Source organism: Nilaparvata lugens, chromosome 7 (genome assembly GCF_014356525.2).
Source record: "Nilaparvata lugens isolate BPH chromosome 7, ASM1435652v1, whole genome shotgun sequence".
Lineage (NCBI taxonomy): Eukaryota > Metazoa > Arthropoda > Insecta > Hemiptera > Delphacidae > Nilaparvata > Nilaparvata lugens.
In genome coordinates, this window is record NC_052510.1 from 30,063,125 (window position 1) to 30,071,242 (window position 8,118).

Genomic DNA, 8,118 nt, shown 5'->3' on the forward strand with positions numbered 1-8,118 from the left:
ACGTTATTTATTCAGTTCGACTTGAGCAAGGCATTTGATAATGTTTCTCATGCCTTGCTAATTCATAAGCTGAAGTATCATTGCCACTTCTCCGATTCTGCAGTAGCATGGTTCTCCTCATATTTGTCCAACAGATTTCAGGCAGTATTTGGTAGCTGTGGTGATTCCTCTAATTGGAGACCAGTTTTGAGAGGTGTTCCTCAGGGCTCTGTGTTGGGACCCCTTCTCTTCTCTGTTTTCATCAATAATGTTTCCTCTGTTTTCTCAAACTGTTCTTATCACCTATTTGCTGATGATCTTATGATCTACGCTCACTGTTCAAAAGAAAGAATTTCAGAAGCAGTTCAGTCCATGAACCAGAATATTGAGTCACTCCTGCGGTGGACTGATGCCCATCAGCTGATCCTCAATGCACAAAAGACGAAAAGCATCATTCTTGGCTTCCCAACTCTTCTGAGCAGATTTGATCAGGAAAGACTCCCGGCTATCACTGTTGCAGGAAATGTTGTTCCCTACCTGAAGAGTGTGCGAACTCTTGGACTGTATCTAGACCAGAGTCTTAGCTGGAAGGAGCAGACCACTCATGTATGTAACAGAGTGTTTGCAGGCATGCACCAGCTCAAACGTCTGAAACATTTCCTGCCTCAAAGCACACGTATCCTATTGGTCAGATCATTAATAATACCCTTTCTTGATTATTGCTCAACCGTATACGTTGACCTGACAGATGAATTGAATGGTAGGATGCAGAGATCCCTCAATTATGCAATAAGATACATTTACGATGCCAGGCGGGATGAGCATATAACGCCTTACTTTATGCAACTGGAATGGCTGAAAATCAAGAATCGAAGGAAATATTTCCTCCTGATTCTGGTATATAAAATAATTGTGAAAAATGAAGGACCATGCTATCTGCGTAACTCATTCACTTTGTTATCATCCGTTCATACTGCTCGTCAAACCAGGTCACATCAGTTCACTCTTCAAATTCCTCATCACCGTACATCCATATTCAATTCGTCTTTCATCACAACAGCAAGCAGAGAGTGGAACGCCCTTCCAACTCACATTGTGTTTTCCACGTCTCTCTCCCTGTTTAAGAAAAGATTGCACGCTCATTTGCTTATGATTGATGAGTGACTAGTCCTTTAACGATTATCTGTTTTACATTGATCCATACCATATGAATATTAAAAATTTGTCTTCTACATCCATTTATAAATAGTTTATATTATTTAACACACTTCATTATAACATGTATTACTTTGATTATTTTTGGTTTGATAGTATAGCGTATAATTATATAGATACTTTTTTTTTTCTCCACTGTTTAATAACAGTTCAAATTTTTTTTTTTTTCAAGGAAATATCAATGCAAGTTTTATTTTCTTTTCTATCTACTAATTTGCTGAAAATGTATTTACTTTGTTTTTCTGTTTTAATTTTCATTCTGCTGGTATCGATTGAGTGATGGAATCTGTTATTGCTTGTTGTTAATGCTGCAGTAATTATTTTCTAGTTTTTTATTGTAGTTTAATATTCTTCATTTCATTATAATTAGTATTAATTATAATTAATATTTTATTGTAATCTCATTACCTATTTAATTCTAAGTTCTTAGAATATTTATCTTTAGTTTTTACATTCTATTATTTTTGTGATGTTATGTTTTGTTGTAATGTGCAATGGGTCTTACTAGACCTAGCACTCACACTCAATAAAAAAAAAAATAAAAATCTATATTATTTATACTGGTAGGAGTAGGTCTAACCTATACATGTAGGCTAACTAAAGCATGGATGAAGTCTAGGATGGTTAGTTATCAACTTTTAAAATGTCATTTCTGGTATTTTAATATGTGTTTCTCATATGGTAATATCTAAAAATTATTTAATTGTTTAAAAAATACATTTTAAATCAATTATACAACTTGTGTACTTAAATATTTTGATAGAATGAAGAAAAAAAATGGCGGCTGAGAATTGTTTGATCACTTTTGTACAGTCACTGTCAAAAGTAGAAATAAAATATCCTGTCAAACTGACAACATTGCAAAGTGGGAGAGAGATAGCGCTATCTGTTTTGTTGTATAATAGAAAAGGACAGCAGCAGTATTGTCAATCGGTCCCTACCATTATAATGTGGACCTCACTATATCCTTGTCTATTGTTCAACAAAGCAGATGGCGCTATCTCTTTCATGCATTGTGATGTTGCCACATCGTTTATCAACAATGTAGAAACTCAACTAATTTATAAAATATTAAATCTCAATCATGACAATTTATTATTACATATATAAAAAATATATTTTCTTGACAAATAAAATATGATTAACTATTTTCAACAATAATGAACAGTTAAATTCATCAGATATACCAGTAACAGCTGTTTGGGAGGCAAGGCTGAGATCTGGCAGCCCTTTTCTCCTAACTTCCTACACTGCCATTATACCATGGACCTCACTATACATACATATAGTGAGGTTTACGTTATAATGGCAGTGTGTGATTTGCAATGGTGTTGCTGTCCTTGTCTATCGTTCAACAAAGCAGATGGTGCTATATCTTCCACGCTTTGTGATGTTGCCACATCGTTTATCAACAATGTAGAAATTCAACTAATTTATAAAATATTAAATCTCAATCATGACAATTTATTATTACATATTTTAAAAAATATATTTTCTTGACAAATAAAATATGATTAACTAATTTCAGCAATAATGAACAGTTTAATTCATCAGATATACCAGTATCAGCTGTTTGGGTGGCAAGGCTAAGATCTGGCAACCCTTTTCTCCTATCTTCCTTCACTGCCATTATAACCTGGACCTCACTATAGTACCAATACTTTATCATCCTTGTATAGTACTATAGTGAGGTCCACGTTATAATGGCAGTGTATGATTGACAATACTGTTGCTGTCCTTTTCTATCATACAACAAAACAGATAGCACTATCTCTCTCTTGCTTTGCAATGTTGTCAGTTTGACAGAATATTTTATTTCTACTTTTGACAGTGACTGTACAAAAGTGAACAAACAATTCTCAGCCGCCATTTTTTCTTCAGTCTATCAAAATACTTGAGTACACAACAGTGGCGGATCTAGAATTTTATTTTGGGGGGGGCTGAACAGGGGAAAATTTTGTGAAAGGGCTTACATTTAATGAAGATAATTGTTGAAGTTTTATGGAGTAAAAACGTGTGTTTCACAGTAAAAGTTTTCAGGATGTTTTGTTTATTTATTTAATAATGAAATACATTAAAGTTAATAAAAGACAGATTAAAAATATGATAAGGATTTATTTTTAAGTACATCGTACATTTAATATTTCGAAATAGCTCTACTGCCTACATACAATTGAAGACGTAGTAGTGGAATTAGGTCATTCTTGCCAATGAATATACTTTACCAGCTTCAAACTAATTATATTTGTATAAAATTTACATTCTTACAAAAAAAAAATTTAGGCGTTTTGGGGGGGGGCTTGAGCCCGAAAGCCCCCCCCCGTAGATCCGCCACTGGTACACAAGTGGTATAATTCATTAAAAATGTATTTTTGGAACAATTAAATATTTTTTAGACATTATTGTATGAGAAACACAAATTAAAATACCTGGAATGACATTTTAAAAGTTGATAACTATCCATCCTAGATTTCATCCATGCTTCAGTTAGTCTATACATAAAGGTTAGACCTACTAGTCCCGGTATAAATAATATTGAAAGGTTATTTTAGAATTATTTCCATTGAAATTACTTAATAGGATATCTATTTTTCTTTTAATTTTAAAAGGAATTGGAATAGAATAACTACCAAATAACTTAATTTCTGTTGTTTTGGAATTCAGATTGTTGTGTCACAGCTTTTTAAATTGGCCATCATTTCAGGTTTGTATAAAAATAAAAATCTGATTTCAGTTATGAAAGCAAATTTTTGAATCAAATTATAAAAAAAATTCCATAAATTTGACATTAAATTGATTATTTTATCATGGAAATGATAATTATTATTCAATCAAATTTTTAATGGGATGATTTGAGTAACAGCTGTGTACACTCAGTGGCAAAATGGAGAGACTTGGTAACGTTTTTCTCCCATCTTTCTTCACTGCCATCATAATGTGGACCTCAATATAGGCTATTTCGTGAGACTTTCTGCTATGGCTGTCCCAAAAAAATTATTTGATCTGAATGAATACTGGAAATTGATGATTTGAGTGTGTAGAACTTGAAAATAGTTATTTGTGCAACTAGTTCGCAAAGTGACAGTTTGCTGCACCAAAAGAAATGTACGGCTCGGGCGGAATGGTTTCTTGAGTGCAGCAGAGGAACTTTTCGCACATATTTCACATTAAATTTTTCCTACAGTTACCATTGAATATGAAAAGTGGATAATTATAAGTAAAATTCCCTGAAATCCATCAAATGTAATTTTATTATTAATAAAAACCTCAATTTATTTAAAATTGAATAATGTAGTAGTAAATGAATGAAGGCAGCTGTCACTCATGTGGTGGCTGTCGCTGTCATCCACCTTGATTTTGCTGCACTGGTGCTCCATATAACCTACTAACTATTTTGTGTTGCCATGTTGCAAATCTGGAGTGCAGAAAAAATTTTTTCTCCCCACTTGGATGTAATGAGCTGGTTTACATGCGTCATATGGAGGCCAAAAGTGATTGTTTTCTGGCCAGGCCGGTAAAATTTTTATGGCCCCAGGGCTGTAAAATAACCTTGAAGTCAGCTGATTCTGATTTGATGTGAACATGTTTACAAAATAGTTTATGAAACGGAATAAGTTTATGCTTCTAGAATTGAATAAAGTATTTTGCAATAAGATACTATCATTTTATTTGGATGAATGAAATACAAATGAGATATTATAAACTATTCAAATTCAATTTTCAGAGTATAATAGAATCCAACCTCAAACCTCCTAGTACGGTACTGCGTTTATCACGGAACATATAAACGGAATCATTTTATGCTTCTAGAATTCAATAAAGTATTCTGCAATAATATACTATCATTCTATTTGGATGAATAAAATACAGATAAGATATATAATTATTATAAACTATTCAAATAATTGGATTTTCAGAGTAGGATAGAACTTCTAACCTAAACTTCCATTGACATTCAGATTGGCCAAATTTCAAGTGTGCTAAAACAGCTGATCAAAAACTTTTCATTATTTGTGTTTATCATTCAATAATTAAAACATTTATAATAATATCATCTTATTGTCATTTGGAAGAATAAAAAGTTTAAACTCAACCTCTTACATAATTGAACATAATCTTTTAGGTTATTTAGACAAATCAGAATAAAAAATAATGATACTTGGACAATTTCCTGATATTCAGATTACCTCAGATTTGCTAGAGCTATGACCTTCCTTAAGTGCTTATAATAGACAATAAATTATTTTCATATATATATTGTTTATTTTTCTGTGTGGTGAAAAATAACGTTCTCACCATGGGCAAAAATGTTTTTCCGGCTCTCAATCTTTTCAAGTCCTCGGCCTACGGCCTCAGACTTGAAAACTGATTTCGAGCCAGAAAAGTCTCATTTTCGGCCCTAGGTGCGAAATATACTATTCCCGCACTAGAGCGGAAAAGTGATTCTTTGCATTCTGTAATCAGTGCAGGAATGGCCACTTTTCAAGGTAACTGTAGGAAAAAATATTTTCAACTCTTAAATGTAAGGTGATGTTTTAGACCCATAAGAATAACACGCTCTCTCTCCCAAAGACATTAAAGAGGTATCTTTAAGGTCTTTGCTCTCTCCCTAGCAACGGTTTGTTTAGAGATGCCGTCAAGTGCTCTACAAGTTAAAAACGTTGCTTACGAAACTAGGCTTTAATGGCGTCTTAGCTTCGGCTTACGTCACACCTTAGACCAGTTATAGTATAGACACGGCCTAAGGCACTATAAAGACTTATTTATAGAGCCCTAACACGGCCCATTGTATATTCATACTGAAAGTCGATGAAGCTACAGAGAAGAATTCCTTCTACTTTGTGATGAAGCCAACATCTACTGCCACATCAAGATATCGTGACGTCGCATCGGATAGAAAAATTTTTTGAAGAGTTTGTAAATTGAATAGATCTTATTTTTTTATGTATAATGATCTTTAATCATCTACTTCATCTGAAATAGACACAATCTGCTATGGAAAACAATGTAAACACAGTCTACAGAAAAGTTTTCTATCCGATGCTGACGTCACGATATGGTGATATGGCAGTAGATGTTGGCTTCAGAGGCTAGACTTCCCATCGTGTCTATTCTATAAAACTGGTCTTAGGCCTTTCCACACAGCACGTGGCGTGCGTGGCTGGACGCATGCCATGCCGGCCACGCTAGCCACATGCCAATTCACACCGCCACGACTGTTGCGATGCTATACCGGCCACGTTTCCCGTCAGTATGCAGGAAGATGTCAACTCTGACAGTCCCGTGATGTGAATCTGGATTTTCTTGTGGCTTACCTTGGTTTGATGACTCCAGCAGCAGTAGTAGTGATAATGAGCTGGTTTTATTGTATTCGGTGACAGCATGGGACCAGTGGGTACATCCAATCAATAAAAAATTGCATGGTTGCCTGTAAAGTCAGTACACCGGCAAAAGTTTAACGTGACAATGACTTTGAGTGGTAAAATAATTTTAATGTGAATATTCATTCGTATAGTAGGACGAAGGATGAAATAATAATAGTAACAAATCAAAACACTTATTTTATTTATACATAACGATTTATACTACTTTTGTGATTGAAAACTACCACAACATTTTGATTACTACAACATAACCTATTCACTTATGTCTTAGTCATTTATTTCATCATGTTATATTATCAGTCTGAAATTATTTACCTTGAAATTATTTTGCTTGAATCGTTTCCACAACCAACTGATGAATATATGCGCTCGATACATAGATATATGATTTACAGTGTTGCCGTATTGACTCATCACAGTCTTAAAAACAAACGGCGTTTGGTTCTTCTTGCTCCCTATTCATAATAATATATAATTTATTGTGCTTGGCAACTGTCCAAGTGTAGTTGGACAGCGTTCAACTGAAGTGGCTATTAGGAATGATACTATCGATAGTCAGACAGTCACTCTCAATCAGACACGATCTGACACTGACAGGATCAGAGATAGTCCAGGCGCTGGCTTACATTGAGCATACATGAGAGAGGCAGAGAATTTGACTTCGGATTATTGTTAGGGGGTCTTTAGTGTATATGAAACTCGATGTCATCACGTCCCAGGGTGGTCGACAGCTTGGGGGGGAGGGGGGTAAGTTGTAAAAAACGCGCGCTTATAAAATCGCCTGTCCTGCAGTTACTATTCATAGTACAGCTTTTAATTTTTTCTCAATATTATTTACACATAACTGGCTTTCAATGTGGTCCTGTTCATTTTTGCGATAAACCGCATAGTTTTTCCGTAAAAAAATAAAATATCTCGAAAAATGTATTTTTTTATTATGGACTTTTTGTTATTTCTCGAATATTGAAGTCATTAGCCGACTTAGAGGAAAAGGCGCTCAATAAACGTTGTAGGCCGTTTCTTCCTGAATCCAATGATATATATAGTTTGGGGGTTAAGATCATAGATGTGGCGGTGGGAGGGGTATAAGTAGCACTGTTACGCTGCGGCGCAGTCCTCCCCCATGATTAATGCGTGTAATGGCCTGTCTATCGCATCGCTCCTACTAGTCTATGCATTCAAATTATGTATTTCAGGAGCTCTATCTTATGTATTTTCGGTCGCTGAACACGATTTTTGAACTCTCAACTCTCAATAATTGACAATTCTCATCATAATATACTAACTATGGTCAATATTACAAACTTCATCTCATTATCATTATTTATGATTACATTGCAATGATAAACCATCTTGTTAGGAATCCTATATGTGTTTCTCAGTCGATAAAAAACTGATATTCCATTAAGAGAGAATAATTATTCGATTTAGTTCAATGATCACTTTGGAATTGGCGAAAGTCAAGTAATGGAATAAGTTAAACAAATAATATAGGCTACCCCATATAGAGAACCGTGTAACAGGAGTAAAATATTTTCTT